A 26701-nucleotide genomic window follows, 5' to 3' on the forward strand; every position below is an offset into this window, starting at 1 on the left:
GGGCACAGGCACCGCACAGCCCGGTCCGCAGACCCGGAGCCCGTGGCCGCCGCCTCCTCACAAGGGGGCCCTGGGGACGCGCAGAAACGCGCCCCCCCCTTGGCGCGGCCCGAGTGGGCCGGTCCCGGGAAAGAAGGGAACGCGGAGGCCCCTCCCGTCAACACGCGCGGACGCCCGGGCGGCGCACGCGCGCGGCGGAGGGGGCGGGGCTTGCCGCCGGCCGGCGGAGGCGATGGCGGCGCGAGCCGGCCTCGGGCCACAGGGGAGCTCACGTCGCCGGCTGCTGCCCGACGGGACCCGAGGTAACGCCTCAGCGCCTGGGGCCGAGAGAGGCCGGGTCTCGGGTGCCGGGTCCCAGCTGAAGGGCGGACGCCGGACCACGTCCGGGACCGAGCGCCACGGGCGAGCCCAGGGCCCCAGGCCCCGCCGGGGGGCTTCTCCCCTTCGCACCCGAACCCCACTTCCGCCGACAGAGGCCCGGCTCCCCTCCCCCTATAGCCTCTGACGGCGGCCCTCCGTGACGTGCGCTCTCTGACGTCATCCTGGCGGCGCCGCCGTGACGTGCGCTCTCTGACGTCACCTGGCGGCGCCGCGGAGCCGGCGGGAGCGTGCGGGCGCGGCTGATCCATGAGTGTGGCCGGCGGCCCCGGGCGGGCGCTGTGGCGGCAGCCGCGCTGGGGCCTCGTCCGGAGGCGGTCGGGAATGGGACCCGGAGGAGGCCGAGGCCGCCACCCACTGCTGCGTCAGCCGCTGAGTACTAGGCGTTTTCGAGTCCGTGTTGGTGAAATTGGGGTTCTGAAAGCCCGGGGAGTTGGGAGAGTTCCCGCGGCCGAGGAGGCAGGCGTGACCGGCCTGTGTTCCGTCGGGATCCGTCGGGGGGTGGGGGGCTGGGCTCCGCGGTGCGCGGCTCGCGGGCGCGTTCCCGCCTTCCCGCGCTGCGGTCCAGCGCTGTTACAGAAATAAGCCACTTCTCCTCTTCCTCTTCCTCCTCCGGTGCACGCCCGACGGCGTGTGCGTTGTCGGTCGTGATAGCGTTGTAGGTTCGCTGTTAACTGTGGGCGCAATAAATGAGTCCAAACACAGAACCAGAATTCGCACGCCCTCTTGTTGTGTGAGAAGACTTTCCTTCTTTCCTTAGCTCTCTCCTTCTTTCGTTAAAACACCCAACCAAGCACGTAATTTTTTAAAAGACTTAAAGCAAACAGGTATTTTATTTTCGAAGTTAGAAACGAACTTGCAACATTTAGCAGGAGAAATTGACCCTACTGTGGCCTCAATGATTCAATAAGGCAGATTATGGAAGTAAGCTATTTAGTCTAAATCTGCATTGCTTAAAATCTCATCAGCCTGTCAAAACTGCAAGGCATCCCGGGTGAACTGTGCCAAGTCCTGGTCCGTGCACGCGTGTGGGCCTCACAGCACGGCCTGGGGCCAGCAGCACACAAAAGGGTGTATTTCTAGAGTGTATTACCAGTAAGGAAAAATAAAAACCTTTGGAGGAAATCTGATTTGGTGTGGGTGGTGGATGTTCCGAGGAAACCTACAAGACCGGCATCTGAAGTCATCAAGACGAACCCGTCTGCCGAAAGACAAAGTGGCAATTCAATTTGAAAATTAGCACTAAAGGGGCGCCTGGGTGGCTCAGTCGGTTGAGCGTCCAACCGCGGCTCAGGTCATGATCTCGCGGTCGGTGAGTTCAAGCCCTGTGTCGGGCTCGTGCTGACAGCTCGGAGCCTGGAGCTGCTTCGGATTCTGTGTCTCCTTCTCCCTCCGCCCCTCCCCCGCTATTGTTCTGTCTCTCCCAAAACTAAATACAACATTTTAAAAAAATTAAAAGAAAATTAGCACTAAAACAAAAATGATTTTCACAAAAGTTTCCTGTCTATAAGATGTTCGTGTACAAAGTTATAGAAGAAATACCATGTTGAGACCGCTGTATTTTCTTCACAAATAGATACTTCTCATTAATTTCTGTGGCACTTAGGAGAAGACTGTGTTCAGGTTACTAACAGTATCTGTTCATTAAAGAGACACATTTCTTTAACTTGGATGCAGGTACTACCCTCGAATATGACACTGAGCATTATTTTTACACTTAGGCGCCTGGGTGGCTCAGTCGGTTGAGTGTCCAGCTCATGATTTCGTCCCACAGGTCATGAGTTCAAACCCCAGAATTGGGCTCTGCTGACAGCACGGAGCCTGCTTGACATTCTCTCTCTCCCTCTCCGCCCCTCCTCTGCTAGTGTGCTCTCACGTGCGTGCTCTCTCTCAAAATAAACTTTAAAAAAATATGTTTTTACGCTTCTCCCAACTAACTTAAAAGCACGGTCATTTTGCTGATGAAGTCTTAGGAGGATAAACAGACTGATGCTAATTTGGAAATAGGGTAACATTTCTCATTTTCTATTTTGCAAGTTAAATAACCTGAGGCTACAAAAAAATGAAATGTGAAATTGAAAGAGCAAAAGTAGAGTTGGGAATACTTAAACTGTACCTACTGGTGGGAATTTGAGGCATTATTTAGAAAAGTATCTCCAAGTGGCTTTTTAAAAATGCATCTCTATGTTGGGTACAACAATCTCAGTCCCGTTGTCGTATTTTGTTAAACTGGTCACACACCCCTTGAAGTTAGATATTAGCAATGTTTAGCAAACCTTTCATTTGGGCTTATAGACTACAGCATTTAACCTTTTTCATGAAAGGAAACGCTTAAGTCAGAGGCACAAAGAAGCCATTTTGTCACAGGGAAACCTGGGACCCAAATGTTACTTCTTTATGGGAAAGGTGCAGTCAACCCAGCACAGTTGCCACCAGCAGTCATCCAGCTGTTTAGTATATAAAGACTAGAAAACACAGAGACACCTGGGTGGCTCAGTTAAGTGTCCAACTCTTGATATCGGCTCAGGTCGTGATCTCAGGGTTGGTGAGTTCAAGCCCCAAATTGGGTTCTGTGCTGACAGTGTGGAGCCTGCCTGGGATTCCCCCCCCCCCCCCCTCCTCCACTTGTGCTCTCTCTCTCTCTCTCTCTCTCTCTCTCTCTCTCTCTCTCTCAAAATAAACTTTAAAAATTAGAAAACAAGTAAAAAAACAAATTATCCCAAATCCCATCCCCAGAAGCAACACTTGAAATCCTTGCACTGTCCCATCCTTAAAAAAATATATACCATAGTACTCTTCTGTTGCCACTTAAAAAAGGAATCGTACCTCCTTGTCAATAAATAATAGATCTGCATTATTTGATGGATACACCATACTGTTTTTTTAAATAAAATTTTTAATGTTTGCTTATTTTTGAGAGAGAGAGTACAAGCAGGGGAGGGGCAGACGAGACACAGAGTCCGAAGCAGGCTCCAGGCTCTGAGCTCTCAGCACAGACCCTGATGTGGGACTCAAACTCACAAATCACAATATCATGACCTGAGCCAAAGGCAGACGCTTAACCAACTGAGCCACCCAGGCGCCCTAACCATACTCTGTTTTTTAGTGTACTTGAATTTAATCAATTCTGTATTGTGCTTTGTTTCCAATTTAACAATTACAGTACTCCAATGAAGCAGTCGTCTTAAAACATGCATGCGTGTGTAATGTACTATATACAGTTCCATGCTCTTAAGTCAGAAACTGTGGCCCAGACCTGTTCCCCATCTCTCTGAGCACCGTGCCTCGCACACAGTGGGTGTATTAGTCAAGAGGACTTAGGTCCGTCGTTCTCGACTATGGGCAGTTTTGCCCCCCAGGGGGCACTTAGCAACATCTGGAGACATTTTTGATTGTCATGACTGGAGGTCGGGTACTAGTGGCATTCTGTGGGTAGAGGCCAGGGAGCTGCTAAACATCTCAGAATGCAGAGGACAGCCCCCACAACAGAGGATAAACCGTGCAAAATGTCAGCAGCACTGCTGTAGAGAAATACAGTTTAAGATGATGTAGCAAATCACATTCCACCGGACTAAGACCTTGAAATTTTCTTGCACACAACTTGGTGGCTTGCTCAAACAGCTTTCTTCCGGATGGGCACCCAGGGCCTCTGTCATCATGTGGCTTTGCTGTCTGAGAGCCATTTCCTTTTAGCTATACACACCGGGAGAAAGCACGAAGAACATCACGCAGGAGGTTCTATGGCCAGGCCTGGAAAGAGCAGCATACTTCTGCATCCAACTACTTCCATTGGCCAAAACCCAGTCTTGTGACCCCAATCTAAACTGCAAGTGAGGCTGGGAAATGTTGTCTTCTATGCATCCAGGAAAAGGAAATGGGATTGTTGGCATCTTGCCAACTTCTACCATTTTTAGTTTTCAAAAAAAAAAAGTCTACAAATTAAGATTAAGGAAGGTGATACAACATCAAACAGGGGCGGCTGGATTGCTCGGTTGGTTAAGTTTACGACTCTTGATTTTGGCTCAGGTCACGATCTCACAGGTTCATGAGTTCGAGCCCTGCGTTGGGCTCTGTGCTGATGGTGTGAAGCCTGCGTGGGATTCTCTCTCTCTCTCCACCCCTCCCAACTTGAGTGCGCGCGCTCTCTCTCTCTCACTCTCTCAAAATAAATAAACTTTTTAAAAAAGCAGAAATTGTTAGATATTTAAAAAAAAAAACATGTTTGCACATAGCTACTCAGTAGGTATTTGTTGAATAGGGTTCTTGACTATTTATGGAAAGGATGAATAGTGTTCTTTTAAAAAAGCAATCAGGTATTTGTTGAAGGCCTTCGTGGACACGCTGGGTATCTTGTGTCCTCTTACGCCCGCCCTCAGATCTACGTTCCACCCTTCACCTCGTTCTCGGTCCCAGGACGCTGACCTGACTGGACTGTATAGTCTCCCTCGTCCTCTGCCCCTCCAGGTGAACTTGGTGAACAGGGAAACCCAACAGAGTTGAGGGGAGGGAAGGCAGAAGACTAGGCCGTTTATTTTCCAAGTTCCGCGTCAGGTTGACTTGAGCTCGCAAAGGAACCTGTTCTGTACAATTCTCTCCTTCCGGGTTCTGGCCACCTGGCCTTCTCCTCATCCCTTTGAAGAGCCTAGGCTCTTTCATTATTCATCTATCCTGCCTGCACCTTCGTGAGTAGTGCCTTTACAAACTAACTTTCCCAGATAGTCCTAATTCGGGTGTGCGCCTTGAGTCGCAACCCTGGCTGATACAACAGACAGGAAAGCCTGATGGGGACGTTGCAAATTGTTTTTCTTCAAATAAGAGATTACATCTGCCCTAAAAAACCTGAAGATCGTTGGGATACACGAGCCTGGAGCTAGTGGAATTAAGGGTAAATGCAGCAGAGATTTAGGGAAGAGGGGCTCATGTGCCAGAATACCTGGGGAAACCTCCTTGGATGGAGTGGATAAGAAAGAAGTGATTCTCGGAGGGGGAAATCACCGACAAGGCATGTGAGGTCAGAATGCTGGCATTTCTGGGTACAAAGTTGCACATTTTAGATAATAAGTTCTCGATTATTTGATACAAGGAAAAATGGGGAACAATACAAAACAAATAGGCTATGTTCAGTATATGAAGAGCCTGGATCCCCACCCCCCCCCCCCAACCAGAGCAAATTGTTGAATTCGAGGTATAGAATAATCCTGTAGCTGTGGTAATAGGACAAAACAGCTTACTAATTATTCAGAGTTAAGTACTCTGGGACAGGCTGGCTGTAGGATTAACTGTTGCTTCATTCACGGCCTTTGAAGTGTGTGGAAATAAAACTGTCCTGAATAGCGTTGACCATTGATGTGAAGCAGTGAACAGCATTAACCCACCAAGAAATTAGAACACCCCCATTCACAGTAGTTAAAATGAACGAGTTAAACATTCACATTTGGAGGGAAGAAGTTACGGCCTCTCAGCAGCCACTAGCACTTTGTGACGGCCACCTTGATCATACTGGCTCGACTTCACTCCTGTCAGCGTTCACAGGTACCAGCAGCAGGAAGGACACACGGAAGCAAAAGCGCCCTGAAATTCGGAAGATCCCCCGCAAATTGGGGCCACGCACCTGCCTGTAGTTGTGATCGAGTGTCTATCGAAGCCCTCCTCTTCATCAGGATGATTTTGGGTGCTGGCTTTTGGGAATCTATATTGGCTTACCTCCCCAGAGCGGGTCCCACAAGAGGGCCTCGACCGCAGTGCCCCGTGCTCTTGGCAACTGCGTGCAGTATGAGAATAATGGGTGGAGAGTCCAAAAACTTCCAACGGGATACCTGCTTAGATATTTTTACAGCACTTCCAATGACACCTGAGCACCACAACCTTACTCTCCACGCTGTTGTTGCCCAGAGACTTTCCCGAGGTTACAGATGTATAACCAAAGCTCGTGTTGACTGGCGTGACGGTCTAATGTTGTAGAGAGAGTTGTGTCTATCTCACGGTTCACCAACTGCGTAATAAAGACTCTGAGGACCTGGTCCTGCGCTCTGTCACACTGACAAAGAGTGCCACAAGCTGGCTGTAACTTCCTGACTTGTTCCTTCTACTTAGACCTATTTTCATCTCCAAGATACTATGACTCTGTCTCACCTCTTGAATAGAATACTCTGAGCATGAGAAACCTAGGCCCAGAGAACTGAAGCAACTGTCCCATGATCCCAGTTACTAGCAGAATTTGGGCTAAATCCGTCTTCTTGGACTTTAATTCATTCTTTTAAAGATTAAAAGGAACAAGGTTTAACTTCACATATAATCGAAGTAGAAGAAAGGTAACCTCTAAAAATACCATTTATGGGATGGAAAATTGAGCTTTGCATTGATTTAAAATAGTCCACCGATACATTTTTTGCAGCTAATATCTATTCCTCCTCTGGAGTCGGCTGAAGATGAAGAGATGGTTGTTACATCTAAGTCCAAAACTTCCTGATTTTAATGTCTTGTGTCAGTTTTAATTTTCTGATTTAATTAGTTTCCTAATTAGAAGGGGTTAAATTAATTAACCTCATTATTTACTATATATTTAATGATTTCTCCCCTATTGGGAGTTACTCAATTTTCAATAATTGGAAAGCTTATGACAAGAGGGAATATTGCCAAGTTTTACACTTACTGCTTGCTGATCAGCAGCAGGAACAGGACAGGCTGAAGGGGACTTCAGGTGACATATCAGGTACATGCAAAGGCCGTTTCCCACTTGTTTTGAAACATGGCGCACGGAAAAACTTGGGTCGGGATTCCATAATTGCTATCAACTCTGAGTGGCTATATCCTTTATTTCAAAGATATCCTAGAACATAGGATTTTATAAGAAATAGCCCTAGTTCATGACAATAAAATAATTACGAAGTTTTGGATAATGCTAGATAATTACAATGAAAAGGAGACTTTCAGAAATTGTCACCCATATAAATGAAACACTAAAGTATTCAGATTTTCCTCAGACTTTGTTAATGGACAACCTCAATGGCATTTGGGAAGACATAGTAAAATCATAGTCTAATATCCACATGGCTTGTGGAAATCACAAAGGCCTGTTCCTATGTATAGATACAAGCAATTTGTGGATAACAACGTTTTAAAGAAGTAATATACAATGAAGAACACAAACGAGGCCCTATGCATACAATGGCTGAATTTTTCTTTGCCCACTTTGGAAGTACAGTCTAAGGCAGATTTGGGTAATCTGTCCTCTGCTGTGCAGAGACTAACGGAGATGGGAGGCAGCTGCTCATTTCTCCATGCTTCTTCATTGCCACTTAAACATAGCACCACCACTACCTGGGAGAAGCCCAGACCCACAAGAGGTGACGTGAGGAAAGCTTGGGTGGTGGTGCAGGTTTAAACGCATACCTAACATATTTAGTAGAACGAAGTGGTCTGATCATAGGAAATTCGCTTCAGTTGAGCCCTCAGGTGCGTTGCAGCGAGGACTTGCTCAGCAGTCCAGACACACCCATAGAACGACTGGGTTCTGTTCTAGAAGCAATGCCAACATGAGTTGTGTAGAGTGACCGAATTCACAGCGGGGAGATGCTATAGAGACTGGGATAATTAGGGAGAGCCTGGTAGAGGGCCCGAAGGGTAATAGGAAGAGGACGAAGACGTCCATCCTGCTGGGAGCGGCAGGCCTCAGCAGAGGCCTGGCCCGGAAGGCCCAACATGGTGGGCAGCACAGCAACTCCGGAAGTGAGGACGATAGTGTGGGCGGACCTCCGAAAGGCAGCAGCAAGCAGCAGATTGAAGACCTTCAGGGCACACTGTGTAGGAAGTGACAATAATTGACCATATTTATCATTGATCAGAATCTATCTATTATGAGGGCTAAATTTGAGACAGTAGAAGCTGGTCTTTAATTTGATCCCATTTGGAAAATACTGGCCGTGCTCAGTGTAGACTCTGGGTCTACAGTACTCCGGAAGTGCCAGCTGCACAGCGCCCCCTGCTGTGGCCCCACACTCACCGTAGCTTCTTGTTGCCTGTGGAGCGAAGTTCAGTCCCGTTAGCCTGCTTTCCATGAGCTCCACGATCACCTGTTATTCTTTGACATACACCCCATCCTTATTCCCCAGAACTGAGCACCCCAGACTTATATCTGCTACTCCCCTTCATTCACGCTCTCTTCCCACCAAACTGGACTACTTTCTTCAATCACAGCCACAACTCTCACCTCCATGGCTTTCTACAGACTGTCCATCTCTCCATCTGGAATGACCCCCTGCAATTACACACCTATGCAGATCTTACCTCCTCCTCCCATGGCCAAGCTCAAGTGCCCGTTTCTTGAAACATCTCTCAAGCCTTGAGATAGAAATATTTGTCCCTTCTATTTATGATTACAAACAAATCGTGCAAGTGCTCTTTGGCACGGATCACGGATGACTAAGCTAATCAAATATGAGAGAGTTTACCTCAACCCGTTGTAATGGCTGGTGTGATGCATCTGTGAACCATTTTCAAGGCAAGGAATACAACAGGGTAGGAACAGGAACCTAAATGTGATAGCTTACCTCCATCCCTATATCTAGATATAAAATACCAAAAAGACTTTATTTTGAAATACTTCGTCATCTCACACCCTGTCCCCACGTAATCCTTCCACGACTAACTGAAACAAGTCTTATTTCCCTTAACGTGTACTTCCTCCACTGTTTGATATGGTGCCCGATGAAGAGTGGACAGTGGACACATATTTAAAGAGTAGATGGCTGCACTTTGAATCAATTAATATCATCGCTAATGGTTTTGAGGCACCATTAAAGACAGTCATCCTTGTGCAAATTTAAAACTTAACTCTTCTCGTGAAGTTGCTATGTTACTGGCTGTTGGGTTTTATTTTACAGATAGGGAAATGCTCAGAAAGGTTAGGTCTTGGGTCAGCAAAGTCTTTTTTGTGAAAGGCCAGGTAGAAAATATTTCAGGCTTTATGATCCATAAAGTCTGTTTTGATTTCTTACCTTGGCTGCTGCAGTGTGAAAGCACCATGGACAGTGTGCTTACCAATGAGCAAGGCTGTGCTTCAACAGAACTTTATTTGCCAAAACAGGCAGTGGGCCAGATCTAGCCTTTGGGTCTTGGTTTGCCGACTAGTGGTGTGGGGGCAGGGGGAGGGGCAGGGCTCCAGGGTTACAAACTTGAAAGTGGAAGAAACAAAGACTGACACCCAACAGGTGTGAACTAAGCCACCAGCCTCACAGCCCCGGTCTGCACGCTTTCTGCTTCACTCTGATAACTCTCTGCTCTCCCGGGGTCTGTCTGAATGCTTGACCATCAGGAAAACAGGGAGATTAGGGCTAATTAATTAGTCCAGACTTTGAAATCCAGAGAGAAAAGGGCCTCATATTAAGTGCAAATCATCATCCTAAGTAATATGTTTGTGGCACTTTCATTAAATTTTCTCTCAAATCTTGAAAAATATGTATCTCCTGGCTGCCAACATTTTCATCTTAGTATAATTATGAAGCCTCCCCAAATAATCATTTTTCGGTTTGTGATACTCAGTGGGGCACAATGCCAGCTGCTGAGACCTGACTGAGCTGTTTGAGACTTATTAGCACGGCACAGGTGAAAATGAGTAAAGTCTTAGTGAAATTTGTTCATAGTGTATTGAATATAAATGCCTATTGTCTAGTGGCGTGTGTGGAGAAAAAAAAAGAGCACTAATCAAAAGAAGTTAAAATAATTCCGTGTCAAGATAAATATAGGGATTTAGGGACATTTTCCCAAGATATTAATAAAAACCATTTTGGTTACCAAATACAAGCCAGACATTTCAACATGTGATAACTTTTTATGAACATGTTCACAAACAGAAAATGGTCACAAAATTAAGTATGTGGCTCCTTAAGTAAGTTAAATACCTTTTTTTTTTTTTTCCATTTCCTAACAGGAGCAAGTATTTTGGACCTGAAGCTTAGAGCAAATCTAGGGACTATGAATCTAAAAAAGTATCACTCTTCGTTTATGGACTGCCTATTCCTGGTCAGTTCTACAGACACATTTTCTAAGATACTAAAAACCCAATGACATCAAAGTTCTAATACTCTCCTCTGTTTCCTAGGCAGGGTTTACAAGTAACTCTGAACTCCATTTAAATCAGTTCATCATCTTTCCTTGAACACATGCTACCCCTTCAAAGACAGAGACCGCGGGAAGTGGCTTACCAGTTCGGAGCATGGAGGCTAGAGGATGAATCAGAAAGAGAATCACAGGAAAGAAACACCTGATGTCCTTCAATTGGGTGGCAGTGACTTTCTGTTATTTCGTTTGTAACAGAAGAATAGCAGAGAGTCACCTCCATGAACACAAAAGCAATTTACTTTCAGAATTCTTGGCCCAGGAACCCTCTTCAATTACTGAGTGATTTAATAGAGTTCCGGATAATTCTAACATGTTTCTAAGTGGGAGAATTTGCTTAACCTATTTGCCTATGTGTGGCAGCTCTAAGGAATTTCACCCAAGTACAGAAAATGAGAGGAATATGCAGACGGTGTTGAGTCCCGCGTTCCACTGCTATGGAAAATTTGCAGAGTATTGGGTGTGTGTTATAACATCATAAACACTGAATTGTAAGTGTTGTAATTTATGGATTTTACTCCATTCACCTACATGTTCATTAGGATCAGAGAAAGCAGGTTCATTTATACCCTCTTTAGCATCGGAATTTACAGATTCATCAGAGATTAGCGCACCTGAAACTCAATCCGTCGGTGTTTGCCAGTTTGCCACAGCCTGTTCTGGGCAGCACCTTCTTGGAACCCATCCTGGGAACGGTTGCTTATTTCCTGAATCAGATATTTTCAGACATAAAATGATTGAATTTCAAGGCTTCTTGATGCTGAGTGAAGATCCAAACATGCAAGTAAAATAGGCTTTACAGGGACTTGAGCGGGGCCGTGTCAAGATTTCCCTGCTCTATACACTAGTCTTCATTTTCTTCCTTGGTACCCTACCATCCCCTCTTCTGTCTTACTTGATTCGGTGTTATCGGTGATCTTCATTTCTTTGGTGCTCAGATGGGAGCCATTTGGGGAAGTTGGGGTTGGTAAGGTAACACATGCCAGAGGAAGGTTTAAATCCAGAGGAACATGACTTCTCTCACCTTGCATCTTGCAGTAATGGTTTCATTCGTAGTAATTACCTATGTGTTCAGATATCCACTCCTATCAACAAAAAAGAAAAAAGAAAGCCTGCTTATTCGTATTGCCACTTAATGTCCCTCGATGGGCCTCTATTACCTTGCATCAAGTTCCCAGACCTGTTTTTTTTTTTAATTTTATTTTTTATTTCTTAAAATTTACATCCAAATTAGTTAGCATATAGTGCAACAATGATTTCAGTAGATTCCTTAATGCCCCTTCCCCATTTAGCCCATCCCCCCCCCACAGCCCCTCCAGTAACACTCTGTTTGTTCTCCATATTTATGAGTCTCTTCTGTTTTGTCCCCCTCCCTGTTTTTATATTATTTTTGTTTTCCTCCCCTTATGTTCATCTGTTTTGTCTCATAAAGTCCTCATATGAGTGAAGTCATGTGAGTTTTGTCTTTCTCTGACTAATTTCACTTAGCATAAGACCTTCCAGTTCCATCCACATGGTTGCAAATGGCAAGATGTCATTCTTTTTGATTGCTGAGTGATACTCCATTGTGTATATATACCATATCTTCTTTATTCATTCATCCGTCAATGGGCTTTTGGGCTCTTTTCATACTTTGGCTATTGTCAATAGTGCTGCCATAAACATGGGGGTGCATGTGCCCCTTCGAAACAGCATCCCTGTATCCCTAGTAATGCAACTGCTGGGTTGTAGGGTAGTTCTATTTTTAGTTTTTTGAGGAACCTCCATACTGTTCTCCAGAATGGCTGCACCAGCTTGCATTCCCACCCAGACCTGTTTTTCTCTTATTCCACCCGATAATAATTTGGGGGCATCTACTGCTGCCTTCCTGACTTGAGTATCCCTGTTCTTACAACTTACAGCTCCACATCTGTCTGGAGTGCAGGGGACTCTTTGTTCTCCCGTGCCCTGTGATTAGAGCCAGTGGAGAGCTATGACAACCTATGACTAGCCAGATGCTTGCTAAGGGCAAAAAAATTACACAATGGATAGGGGGAGAAGGAAGTTGTAAACTCCAGCCATGACCACACGACCAGTTGTAGAAGCAACAGCCTCACCCAGACTGTTCAACTCCACAGCTGTGTGAGGTTCAGTTGCTACGATGAATTCCTCATCCTATCTTGCGTTTGCTCCGCTTATCTGGTTAAACCTAGATTCAGGGTCTGTGATATACAAATTCATGTGCATATGCAACTTCCTGCCCTCTTTTCAGGTGAGAACAGAGAAACTTTCCTTCTGACTCTAAAGCTTTAGATCTTATCCCACCTGCATACATCCTGAATTGTGTATCACTTATTCTTTCTCTCCCTTATATATTCAACCTCTCTTTATTGGGTCTTCCAAAAATCTTTTTTTTTTAATGCTTATTTATTTATTTGACAGGGGGGGGGTAGTGCAAGGGGGGAGGGGCAGAGAGAGCGAGAGAGAGAATCCCAACACAGGGATTGAACCCACAAACTGTGAGACGACCTAGCTGAAATCAAGGGTTGGGTGTTTAACTGACTGAGCCACCCAAGTGCCCCCCCACCAAAGCTTTTAAATAAGCTCATGCTTTTATTTTTTTTAAGTTTATTTATTTTGAGAGAGAGAGAATCCCAAGCAGGCCCCACACCATCAGCACAGAGCCTGATGCATGGCTCCAACTCACAAACCATGAGATTATAACCTGAGCTGAGATCAAGAGTCAGACACCTGACCAACTGAGCCACGCAGGCACCCTTAAACACCCTTTGTAGGGGCGCCTGGGTGGCGCAGTCGGTTAAGCGTCCGACTTCAGCCAGGTCACGATCTCGCGGTCCGTGAGTTCGAGCCCCGCGTCGGGCTCTGGGCTGATGGCTCGGAGCCTGGAGCCTGTTTCCGATTCTGTGTCTCCCTCTCTCTCTGCCCCTCCCCCGTTCATGCTCTGTCTCTCTCTGTCCCAAAAATAAATAAAAAAAAAAAAAAAAACAAAAAAACAAAAAAAACACCCTTTGTAAAGTCCAAACTCTCTGTTAGCCTGGGTCCCTGAGCGACCACAAGCAGCACCTAACAGTGGATGTGGTGTGTGAGTTAGAAAAGATTGTGAACCATGGCAAGTTCAAATGCTGCTGCAGGAGAGTCTAGCTAAAACTTGCAAGACCAGAGATACAAGCATGAACATGGACAGGTATGAAGTTGGCTCTCGATAGGTGAGGGAAAGTAGTTGGGAGAGGGCCTGCTAGCCTACAAGTGGTACCCAAGCACCAGGATAAATAAAAGACAACCTTTTCTTCCATACTTTTACCCTTCTCTCAAGGTTCAAAGTCAACAGAGGGAGCAATGAATTTATCAAACCTGGGTTGACGCCTATCCTCTCTTTACACCATGGTGCTGACAGAGAGGCTTTGAGTCTTTCAGTACCTCCAGAATAGGCAGGTGTCTCAATTTCTTGTTCCTCTACCAAGTGTCTACAGTGCTGGGTGACAATTACCCCTCCATCAGTGGGGTTTTGTCTTAGGGAAAGGAAAAGGATTCTTGTGGCAACAATAACAGCAAACAGATTAGTGTATTTTCTCTCCCTTTTTCTACTTATACGGCTAAGCAAAACATAATCGTAAATATTTCTGTCCCTTTTTATTAAAAAAAAAAGGTAATTTCACAACTAGTTTCCACTTAATATATCATGGCATGCCTCCAAGTTAGTATGGATACTTCTAACCTAAAAAAAGTTATACAGTTCATATCACGGTTCTACCATAATTAATTGAACCATAACCTGAATGCCCACTTACAGAGATAGCTCTCGTTTTTTTGCCCCCCACAAACAACACAGCAATAAACAGCTTTGTTCTACAATTAAGAACTGGTGCTTTTATTTCTGAAAAATTGAGTACTGATTCTCAGAGAAGGACTGCTGGATCACAGAATATACACTTAATTTTAGTAGGTCCCCCTAGGTTATTTCCTCCCCAAAGTAACTTATATTTCCACCAGCAGTTTTCATTACTGTCAGCAGTGGATAGGATTGTTCATTTCCCTACACTCCCATCAACTTTAGATGTTATGCTATTCTTCACCCATCAGATTAGAAAAATGAAAAAGATTTAAGAAAGTAAACTGGAGCATTTCTCTATCTGCAAGGGAGACTGGTCACCTCTTCATATCTTAATTTGCTCTTAGCACAGCAGTTATGCTCATTTTTAATTCATGTTCTATATCAGGAATGCTTTGCAAATGCAAGCCTCTTAAGATGTCTCTGGCGGCAAGTGTGTATGTGTTTGTGTGTATGAGAGGATATATACATACACAAATAATATATATTCACACGTAGACAGGTGTGTGCCAAAGGCAGCAAGACGTGTGTGGCTGGTGAACCTAGGTTATGATATGTGGATTCTCATTTCATTATTCCCTCAACTTTTCCAGAAGCTTGCACATTTTTCAAAATAAATTGGAGAAAGGTGGTCTCTCCAGTTGCAAGTGTGGTATATCTTGCGTCCCTGGGTTTTCCAAGACTCAGACCTGGGCTCCCTGCCTTCATTACCCATCACTCTATGTGTCCACTGATTTCTGGCTTCCTGCCTCCCTGGTCCCTGATCTGTAGGGTGTCTCAGCCTTCGGTATTCACCTGCCTTCCAGTGCCACCCACAAGCTAAATCCAAGGAGCGTCCAAAGTTTGGCAGATCTTCTCCAGCAGCCGAGCCTCTCTTTATGACTTGCTTGGGGCACTTGTACCAAGTTATTGCACATATGCTCCGGGGTGACAAGCAGTCCCGATTTGCCAGTAACCGGAAAGACCTGCATCCTGGGAAATCCCTCAGACTGGAGCAAACTGAGATGGTTGGTCACCAACAACTGCCTGCCCAACCTCTGTGAGAGAAAAAGTTACCCTGACCCTTGTTAAAACAGTAAGGAGGAGTTTTTCAATAGAGGAGAGAGATTGGGCTCAACTCCGAACACCTCAAAAACAGTTGGGGATTTCTAGCCAAGGAGAAGACTGAGGGGTCAGGGTATGGAAACTACTAAGAGGAGGCATCAAGGATAGGGGACTCTTGCTAACGTGGCTGAAGACAGGCCAGGTGGAGAGGAGGACCTTGATCAGACGTCAAGGGTGGGTGGGGTGACCTAGCAGGATTCTTGCTAAGACCAGGCCGGGCAGACCCAAGATAGGACTAACCAAAAGGAGGGCTCCATGGATCCAGGCAAAAGGTCCATAAAACAGAGTCTCTGTTGCCTCCACATTGGAGAAAGGGCCGCCAGTCAGAGTTTATAACTGAATCGGTGGCCCGAGGACTGTCACTGCCATGCGAAAGTGAGATTGTTGTTGCAGAGTGGGACAGGTGGCTCCGAAGACGCCAAGACCAAGGGTAGGAGGGCCGGTCAGTGCAGCCCTGCTCTAGGCACAACCAAGGGGGGGTAGGTAGTTCATGAAGACTTTACAGCATTGTTAGTCCCTGTATGGTTGACCCATAAAACTGTTACATGTAGCCTACCAGAATTATTGTACCCATATTGTACCCAATTATTGTCACCAAGACCCAAAACCTTTTAGTGACTCCTGCAAGTCTTCCTGGCCACAAGAGAACCAAGGTCAACCATCAGATCTCACAGTCGGGCTACAATGTCACGAAGTGTTTTTCACAAACATCTTCATTAGCCAACGTGGGCTTCGGATAGATTTTTTTTTAAGGGCATTTACATATCTAGGAAAATGACCATTCAAAGAGAAGTTTTGTGACCTAAGGAGGGAAAAAAAACCCAGAAAACAAGAATTTTTGCTTGTAACACCATGATGGGCCTGAAAAACCACGCTTCTTACAGAAAGATCTACTTATGTTTTACCTGAAAAGGGCTCAGCAGTTATTCTTCAGAAGCTGTCGGCGTAGTAACTCCCCGGAGATTAACGTGAGTAGCTACAACTGGTCAGGTAGGTTGAGAGTCAGACAAACAGCCTCGGGGAGCCGCAGTGGGTGGTGGGACCCCGGCAGACTCAGGTTTGATTCATTGATTGGCTTAAAAACTCCTGCAGCACATAAAGCTTAATTGGGCGCAGAGAGGGCTGGGGCCCCAAGACAATGATGACGAAGGCAACTGCACCTGCTCAGAGTTGTAACACGACCGTGGATCTTGGTGCTTGAACAAGACATCTGATTATCTGCGGAGCACAGGCTATGGTTAGAAGCACATGCCTGCAGCCGTTGAATGCGCGGTTTCCTCTTTAGTTCTTGTAGACGATGCCGTTCGTTGATCTGCAGGATGGACGTCAAGCATGTGAACGCGAAAGGGTAATGCCCCCTGCCCTGTGAGAGTGGTACTGTTGTCCCCTGACAATGCAGAGTCCACTTTGCCAGCACAACTTTGTGGATCTTAGCGGGTTAGAGCTTTGAGAGTTCTAGAACTGACAAGTGCTAGAGTATATAGCAAAAAAGCAAGATTTATAATACAGCGTCATCATTGAAAAGCAGGAAAAATCACATGAGAGAGCGCCAATGATTTTAAGCTTTCCCATTTAACTGTCATTAGCAACCCTACTTTGTCCTCTCCTTTCTCTGCTACACGAACCAGAAGGCTAAGTATGAAATTTCCCAGCCTCTTTTGTAGCAAGCATCGGCCATGTCCTACAATTCTTGCCAGTAAAACAGAAATAGGAGGCTACCATGGAGGCGTTCTGGGGGAAAATCTGCGTTCCTGGTTCCCTGGTTTAGGTACGGGGTGCACAGGCAGAGCTGAGCAGAAAGTTGCCCTTCTTCTTTTTAATTAATTTATTTTGAGAGAGAGAGAAAGAGAGCAAGTGGGGGAGGGGCAGAGAGAGAGAGAGAGACAGACAGAGAGAGAGAAAATCCAAGCAGGCTCTGCACTGTCAGCACAGAGCCTGACTCAGGGCTTGAACTCACCAACCCTGAGATCATGACCTGAGCCCAAACCAAGTCAGACACTTAGCCGACTGAGCCACCAGGAGCCCCTGCCTTTCTTTGTGAGCCTTTTCTTCTTGTACACGGGCGAGGTGCTTGGATGTGCAGCAGGCAGTGTGAACACACGAGGGGGCAAGCCCGCCTGCGGAGGACAGCAGGGTACGAAGACAGAGCTGAGTCCTTGTTGGTATTGCTGTCACGACTCTAACCCAGGGCCACTCGTGTGATGACCCCGGTTGAAACCACTGCTCATCGGGCATTCAGTTACCTGTAGCTGACCACCTTCTTGGTTCCCTATGATAATTTTAAAAAGGCTGAAGGGGGCGCCTGGGTGGAGCAGTCGGTTAAGCGTCCGACTTCAGCCAGGTCACGATCTCGCGGTCCGTGAGTTCGAGCCCCGCGTCAGGCTCTGGGCTGATGGCTCGGAGCCTGGAGCCTGTTTCCGATTCTGTGTCTCCCTCTCTCTCTGCCCCTCCCCCGTTCATGCTCTGTCTCTCTCTGTCCCAAAAATAAATAAAAAACGTTGAAAAAAAATTTAAAAAAATAAAAAATAAAAAGGCTGAAGAACAGGGGCACCTGGGTGGCTCAGTCGGTTGAGCGATCAACTTCAGCTCAGGTCATGATCTCACGGTCTGTGAGTTCAAGCCCCGCGCCGGCCTCTGTGCTGACAGCTCAGAGCCTGGAGCCTGTTTCAGATTCTGTGTCCCCCTCTCTCTCTGCCCCTCCCCCACTCATGCTCTGTCGCTCTGTCTCAGGAATAAATAAACATTAAAATTTTTTTTAAAGGCTGCAAAATAATACACAAAGCAGCAGATGGTTGCCATAGGCATATGGCATTATGATTTTAAAATTTTATTATAATGTACTGAAGCACGGCAGGATTTAATATTGCTAAGAGGAGTGAAACGTGTGACATTTTTAAATAAATATTTTTTATTTTTAAATAATTTCAAATAAATGGTTTCATGACCATCATGAGCTCTCCATTCTGCTGAAGGCAGTTGTTGCTGGAGGACATAATTAATCTGAAAGAGACAATTAAAAAAATTTTTTTCAATGTTTATTTATTATTGAAAGACAGAGCGGGACAGAGCGTGAGCATGGGAGGGGCAGAACGAGGAGGAGACACAGAACCTGAAGCAGGCTCCAGGCTCTGAGCTGTCAGCACAGAGCCCGACGCGGGGCTCAAACCCACCAACTGCAAGTTCATGACCTGAGCCAAAGTCGGACGCCCAACCAACTGAGCCACCCAGGTGGCCCAAAGAGACAATTTTTTAAATTAAACTTTTTACTTATTTATTTTGAGGGAGACAGAGACAGCGCGAGTAGGGGAGGGGCAGAGGGAGAGGGAGAGAGAGAGAACCCCAAGCAGACTCCGTGCAACCAGCACAGAGCCTGACTCAGGACTTGAACCCACAAAAACGAGAAATCGTGACCTGAGCCGAAATCGAGAGTTGGCTGCTTAACCGATTGAGCCGCCTGGGCACTACTGAAAGAGTGCCCATTTTAAACTGAAAGATACTGAGCTGTTCCTACCATCGAATTCTTTTTTATTAAGGCATAATATATCCACAAAGCGTAAGATCAAGTAACATGCACAAGTCACACTTGTACAGCTGGAAGAATCTCACAAGGTGGGCACACCTGGGAAACGAGCAAGATCTAGAACACTAGCCCCTTCTCGTCACTGTCCCCCCAGACCACAGCTAACCATGCTGATTTCTGAGGCCCGAGAGTCATTTTCCTGTTAGTAGAACTGTGCGCATGGAAAGCCGTATTCAGTAGAATTCTGTGTCTGTCAGCCTTGGCTCAAAATTCTGTCTGTGAGATCCATCCCCGTTGTACGACGTAGCACAGTCTGCTCGTCCGGTGCTGGGTAGTATTCCATGGTGAACGTGCTAATTTACCCACGGAACTATCCGCAGTTAAGGTCCTATGGCCCAGGACGATAAAGTAGGGATGCTGGCTCATTAGGACGGTATGTGGACCGCTGTATCAGAGGGATCCGAGCTCAGGTGAGTCGTTGGAGAGTGGTGCTGGCTGAGACCCTGCAGGCAGGAAGGACGCGTCCACATTTGCAGATGAACAGGTGCCCTCGGCAGGTGGCTGGTTCCAAGGGAATCAGTGTGGGACACTATGTGAGGGACCGGTTGATCTCCTCAGGGGATGGTGCCGGTCTGGGGGCTCAGGGTTGGCCTCTGCTATTGGCAGGTTGGATATCAGGCAGGGACAGTGACTAAATGGGGCTTGGTGGGAGGGAGTCTATACTGTTCTACCCATACGGAGTTGTCTTCCCTTCTGCCATGGTGTCCTCACGCAACTATTACCCTGCACTAGGCTGGCCCGTGACCGTCCCCAGCCAGTCCGCAGCTGGCGGGGCCATTCTGCCATCAGTATTTCGCTCTGTGGGGTTGCCCTCGGGAGCATGTGAAAAGTAATTTAAAAAGATAGAGAGAGATGTTCCCATTTTGTGTGTTATTCCCTTCGGTTCATCCATGTGCCTGCTTCCACAGACCAGCTTCGTCCCAATCTTCCACCTCCGAGGCCTTTAGACCCTGCTTGTGAGTCTTTGTATATTCTTACTTCGGGCCATTTCTCTTTCCACACAAAACGGATGGTTGGGTACGCCACCTAGAGCTCTGCCCATTGGGGGATATACCGTCTCGCGAGCCCATCCTGGAGTGGGGGCATGAGCAGCATAATGCCAATGTGACCTGTCTGTGAGCCACTCTCGGCTCCTCTCATACCCCCTCCACTAGCCACGTGGCCGCGGTTTTGCGCTAAGGGGCAGGCGCTCACACGGGGCTGACAGATGACAGGGTGGTCTAGGGCACCTGCTTGTGGAGCCTCCTGGCGTTTCCATTTTGATGCGGCTTTGCTACCAAGCCCACCCAATCTCGCAGGTGCGTCTGCACGAATCAGACCACGACGGCGATACCTTGTCCTGTCGCCACTTAATGTCTCATGCTCGGATGCTCTGACTCCACTAAAGCCCTGGCACACCACAAGCTGCTTTTCCAATAACGCTTTCTGTGCAGATGGCACGACTTTGCATCAGAGCAGTTTATACTGTGACTTTTTTACTGGTGTTCACCACACAATCTGCGTGGAGTCTCCTCCCATCCCAGGTGCGTCTCCTACCATAAAGTTTGCCAAGTCTCGAGGCCACACAGAAGGGCTGCTTTCCCTGCCACCAGGAGTCTGGGACAGATCCCTTTCCTGCTGTTAGCCCCAAACAGAGCTGGCAGCCTCTTCGTGTCATTGGATGTAGGATTCAGAGCAGTATTCTCAAGCATAGAATATGCTGCCTGTGGCATCCAAAATACCATGCAGTTAGTTTGCTTCCCTCTTAGTGGTGGGAAATCCCAGATGCAGTAATCTTTCTTTTACGTTGGAAGGAATGTCCTGCCAAGTCCCGGACAACTGGACCCCTGACATCTTCACTGATATAGCAGTTGCCTGGATCTTCAAAGGGTTTACTTCCTGCCCTATGCGGCACACATCCTTTACCAAGGACTGGCAAATTGCCATCCGGTTCTATTAACATTCTGCATTAACACAGTGGACCAAGGTGATATTCTGATGAATACTGACGACAGCCATTCTCAATTTGGGTCCCAGGGCCTCCTTTACATTCTTCAGAATTCTCGAGTATCCCGGAGAGATTTTGTTTATGTGAGTTTTATCTATATATGTGTCCTGGAATATAGTTTTAAATGGACAAATTGCAAACACATCTGTGTATTAATCTGTTAAAAATAAAGTAATAAAGCCATGACATGTTTACATAAATGGCATAGCTTTAGGGAAAAATGACTCTATTTTCCAACAAAAATTTTGAGTGGCATTGTTTAACATTCTTGCAAATCTTTTCAAGACACATGGAACCTTGTATTTGTTCCTGCACACCATCTGTTGTGGTATGTTATTTTGGTTTAAGTTTACAAAGAAAATCCAGCCTCATAGAAATAGATAGCTGGAAAGTGGAGGGTGTTTTAATAGTCTTTTCAGATAATTATGGATACGTTTTTGCGATGGTATATTGAAACTCAGTAAGTGGTAGTTTCTTTTTTTTTTAATTTTTTTTTAACATTTATTTATTTTTCAGACAGAGAGAGACACAGCATGAATGGGGGAGGGGCAGAGAGAGAGGGAAACACAGAATCTGAAGCAGGCTCCAGGCTCTGAGCCATCAGCCCAGAGCCCGACGCGGGGCTCGAACCCGTGGACCGTGAGATCGTGACCTGAGCGAAGTCGGACGCTTAACTGACTGAGCCACCCAGGCGCCCCAGTAAGTGGTAGTTTCTTAAAGGTTTGTTGTAATACGGAATCTGAAGTCCTATGGTGCCCTTTTTGGACTCCGTTAGGTTAAAGCCCGTTGGTCTATTTTGCCATTTGAAATGGGTCTTTTATTCCTCTCTGATTGTGCACCATCACGCACTGGTCATCGGCTCACTGAATTCTCCAGATACTCCAGATGTCAACACCTTTCATTATATAATGTCAAAGACTCACATTTGTTAATCTCACCACCAATCTCATCAGAAAGGTCGTTAAGTATTGGGAAGCTGTCAAGTTCACGGTGGTGGTTATGAGTTTTCCAAAATTCTAATTTTCACTCAAAAGCTCACATTTCATTATAGGCAACAGACGCTGTCGGTTGTTTTGCCTGAAGTGAAGGCTCATTTCATTCATCTTGAGAAAATATCTACCAAATACCCAAGACTCAGTAATGATAGTTTATTACCTGTCAGTAGTTCCTTCAACTAAAAATGGTGTTTCCTTAAAAAAAAAAAAAAAAAAGCGCTTTTCGTTCAAATCAAATGATCACATGCGTGCTTTTCCTTCAGACAACCATCTTCTTTCAGTGTATCCTAGAAATGCCATATGTGTACCTTCTGACCTGTAACATTGACTTTTAAAAAGATGTGTACTCAGGGGCGTCTGGGTGGCTCCATCGGTTAAGCATAGACCTTCAGCTCAGGTCATGATCTCACGGTCCGTGGGTTCAAGCCCTGCGTGAGGCTCATCAGGTTCTGCGCTGACAGCTCAGAGCCTGGAGCCTGCTTTGGAGTCTGTGTCTCCCTCTCTCTCTGATCCTCCCCCGCTAGCACTCGGATCCTCTCTGTCTCTCAAAAATGAATAAAAATGTTTAAAAATGTTTTAAGAAGATGTGTACTCAAAGGTCTGGATTTGATATAATTAATAATATATAGTTTAATCTATTGATATAATAAATTACTTATAGTATAAACATGCTATCTAGTATTATATACAGTATTACTTACACGTATAATTTATTACTTATAGTAATATAATTTAATATAATTGATGCTTCCTTAGGACATTCTTCAGTGAAGCTGGCAATTTTTCCTTTAGTTTTCCTCCTGTGAGTGCACGGCGGCGAGGACTCTCATCCCACTGCTCTGATGTGCGCTCCAGTCCCCGCTCTCAGGTTTGCACACCGGTGAAAGTGTCAACCCAGTGACAAAAGCAAGCCGTGTCTTAGTGTTATTGTGAAGATAGCTTTGACCTCCTAGACCTGCTGGAAGGGCCCGAGGGGCGTCTCAGGGTTTATGGACCCAGACTTTGAAAACCATTCACCTAGAGGATCCACGATCCTTCAGTCCATTTTATGACCACGAGAGGGAAAGTTAACATAGCCCCGGAACAAGAGCATAAATGTTTGCCATTGGCTGTTCCAAGTTCCTGTTCGAACTGCTTTGATTCTCCTGTCTGATGGGAGTAGAAAACAGCTCAGTGACCAGGCCAGTGGCTGGCTGCATACCGGGTAGTGAAAGCTGTGTTAATCCACTCCAGCCGGCGTGCCAATTCAGCTGCACCTGCACGGGCTGTGCAACTGTGCTACTAATGCTTGATTAAGTTTGTGGTAGATCCCTGTCATCTGTCGGGATCCAGCTGATGTTATAGGGATTAAGTAGTGACTTCCATGTGGATAAGACAGGGAGGTGATAATCTCTGCCATTTCCCTTCAGCTGTGTTGTTGTTATTTGCTGTCTTGGCTGCCGGTTGTGGGAGGAGTTTGGGAGTCTCCCTCTTGGCCTTCCCTATCATAATAGCTTTTACTCCACAGGTCAACAAACCGATGTGGGGCTCTGCCAGCTACCACAAATGCAGTCTAATCTTCTGGGAAGTGGAGAAATAACCCCTGGGGAAGGTCCACTGACCCAGTGCATCTGCTCTGACCTGGACCTTGGCCTCCATTTGTTGGCTGGCCTCCAATCGCTCCTGCTCCAATGAGGAGGCCATAGTAGCTCTTTGGATTCCTAAATATCAGTGTCAATTCAGACTGTGTCCAACAGTCCTCGGAAGGTCTGGATGCTTCCTTTCCTCCATGCACAGTTACCTGTGATTATAGCTGTCAGTTCTTTGGGAGAAGGACTGAGGATATTTCTGAGTACACGTAGTACTGTGTTGTAGGGTCACTCGTCACAGGCACCTGGCTTCTCTTCTCCTTCAGTCCATGGGTTCTGGGCCTGAGAAGTGGTTCAGGTGTGTCGACTGGGCAGAAGACTGTGTCTACTAGGCTAACTATCATCGGCCTCCTCATCACCCATGCTTGGTTTATTTTAAGCACGTGCCTTATGCAGTGCTCTGGTCAGCTGCCCATCTATCTAGACTCGAGGTTCGCTGTGTCCTTTTCACCATCTCCATAGCTCACTGCAAATTGGCCCCTCCCACCTGCCCCTATGACTTTGTTGTTTGTCACAGTAATTATGGGAGGAGCACCATATTATCCAAGAGGTGCAACTTCCACAACCACGTCCTGATATTATTTTATAGGATTTCAATAACAATTTAGCATCTACTTATTCCTGACTTCACCTTCTTCGGAATAACTAGGCTTCAAAAAAAGTACAGCGTCACTGCTCTGAGGTTAGAAGTTAACTTCATTTTTATATTAGCATGTTTCCACTCAGATAGCCTTAATTGTGCCTACATCAAACACAAACACCAGTAGTTTACTTGGGAGATCATTTTTTTTTCCAATTTTGTTTTTTTTTTCAGCAAATATTTATGGAGCCTAATACATTTTAGGCTCTTTGTTGGGTGTGATAGGAAAACAACAATAAAGAAAAGCCGTCTGACTTGAGATATTCATTATTCAGCCTAATGAATTGCCTATGACTAGGATAGTCAACCAGTTCATGTAGTTCATCCAGAAAGACATGGAAGGACAGGCCAGTGGTTTGTCGTCAAGATGAAAGGGTTGAGCAATGGTTTATTGCCCTGGAGCTCCTCTGAATGATAACCTGTCACCCTTGATACATGTTCTTCCGGACAAAGTCTGTGTGTATTGCCCTATGAGGATGCACCCAGAGAATAACCCATTGTTAGTGGTCTCCAAACTAGGTACATGCCCCCAGGTGTGTGTAAGGCAATCAGTGGGGGGTTGGGCTGAAAATAATGTCTATCTGTGCCCTTTTATCCTTTGAAAAAGGAAACAAATACACTCTATCATATGTAATCTGGATTTTGACTAGCAGGTTTATTCTTTTGGTTGCATGATATGTATGGAGCTTGAGACATCCTGAATGAAAAGTAAGATCTCCACCGGCTGATGGCACCTTGTTCTTTAGCTTTAAGTCTATTGTGACTTGTGATTGTTTTTTACTGTTAAGTAGATTAGATGAACAAAACAATAGATTTTTTTTTTGTATATAGATAGGGGCAAGCAGTTGTTTTAAATGTGTGGGGACTACTGCCTTTTCAGTTATAGGCTAGATGCATACTTATCATCCCATCCACAATACATTGCCATATTCTTCCTAACCAAACAGCAAGCCTAGATTTTTCTGGCCATTGTTAAGCATATGGAGAAGGTAAGCCTTCAGGCCATTCAGACTGGCTCCTCTGGTTATTTTTATTTTCTCTCACCTTTGGAAAAAATGGTTGGGAATAACATTGAGTTCTGTAAATTGCTTTGGTTTTTCCCTTACCATTAAATAATCTCTTAAGGCTGCTATGGATAGAATTGTGCCCCCCATTCATATGCTGAAACCCTAAACCCCAATGTGGCAGTATCTGGAGACAGTCTTCAGAAGGTTAAATGAGTTCATGAGGGTGGGGCCCTTATCCAATGGGACTGTGGGCTTAGAAGAGAAAGATTGATCTCTCTCTCTCTTTCTCTCTCTCTCTCTTTCAACTTTCCGCAAGCCATGAAAAGACCCCTCATCAGAACCTGCCCATGCTGAGACTCTGATGTCAGACTGCCAGACTTCAGAACTGTGAGGTCAATGTCTGTTGTTTAAGCCACAGTCTGTGGTATTTTGTTTTAGCAGCCCAAGGCAATGAAGACAAGGGCTTACCTTACAATTGTGAAATCCTAATTATTTGTGTAGTAAAACATACCAATTAAGAGCATAGACTTGGGAGGCACCTGGGTGGCTCAGTCAGTTAAGCATCTGACTTCAGCTCAGGTCACGATCTCACAGTACGTGAGTTTGAGCCCCCTGTCTGGCTCTGTACTGACAGCTCAGAGCCTGGAACCTGCTTCCGATTCTGTGTCTCCCTCTCTCTCTGCCCTTCCCCTACTCATGTGCTCTCTCTCTCTCTCATAAATAAACATTTAAATAAATCTTGTGGTTTTGGGAAAGTTCCTTCATCTCCAGGATTCCATTTCCTCAATTATAAAATAGGGATAAGGATTCCTTAATTTTCTTTTTGTGGTAGGACCACACAGGGATATGCATTTGACATCTGGTTTGCCATATAGATTTTATGTAATAATGATGATGCCTTAATGATTTATTAATCTCATGAAATTGTGATGGTTTGGTGGATAGGAAAAATCTTATCCCTCACATCCTTGCAAGTAGGGTGGAATAAGGTTATGTTCTGCATTTTGATTTTTTCTCACTTTAAACTTGTAATTAATAATCTTAGCTTGGGGGCTCATGGGAGGCTCAGTTGGTTAAGCATCTGACTCTTGACATCAGCTCAGATTTGGGAGATTGAGCCTTGCACCAGTCTCTGCACTGATGGTGCGGAGCCTGCTTGGGATCCTGTCCCCCACTTGGTTTCTCTCTCTCTCTCTCTCTCTCTCTCTGAAAAAAAAGAGAATCTTAGTTTATACTTGAATCAAATAGATGCATACCTTCCCATTATAAAAAAATGTAAAACAAGCATCTTTCTATATGCCAATGATATGGCTTAAAGTTGTAAGTAACTTTAGTAGACAACAGAACTTGTGTCCAGTTATCCCTAGGATGAGCACAAAGTACATTTTATAAAGATGTGTTTTAGTAGATGTCCCTTAATTTGTCATTGTGTTTATA

At 45.7% G+C, this 26701-nt stretch overlaps 1 long non-coding RNA gene across 1 annotated transcript; it reads left to right on the forward strand.

Moving 5' to 3' along the window:
- The first annotated feature begins 196 nt into the window (after positions 1-196).
- On the forward strand, positions 197-25974 carry LOC109252418 (uncharacterized). The gene is made up of 3 exons (XR_002073992.2): positions 197-302; positions 22746-22857; positions 25581-25974. It is a non-coding gene; the product is annotated as an uncharacterized LOC109252418 (long non-coding RNA).
- Positions 25975-26701: the final 727 nt, after the last annotated feature.

The sequence above is a fragment of the Panthera pardus genome, unplaced genomic scaffold (genome assembly GCF_024362965.1).
Source record: "Panthera pardus isolate Hobbes unplaced genomic scaffold, ASM2436296v1 HiC_scaffold_9, whole genome shotgun sequence".
Taxonomy (NCBI): Eukaryota; Metazoa; Chordata; class Mammalia; order Carnivora; family Felidae; genus Panthera; species Panthera pardus.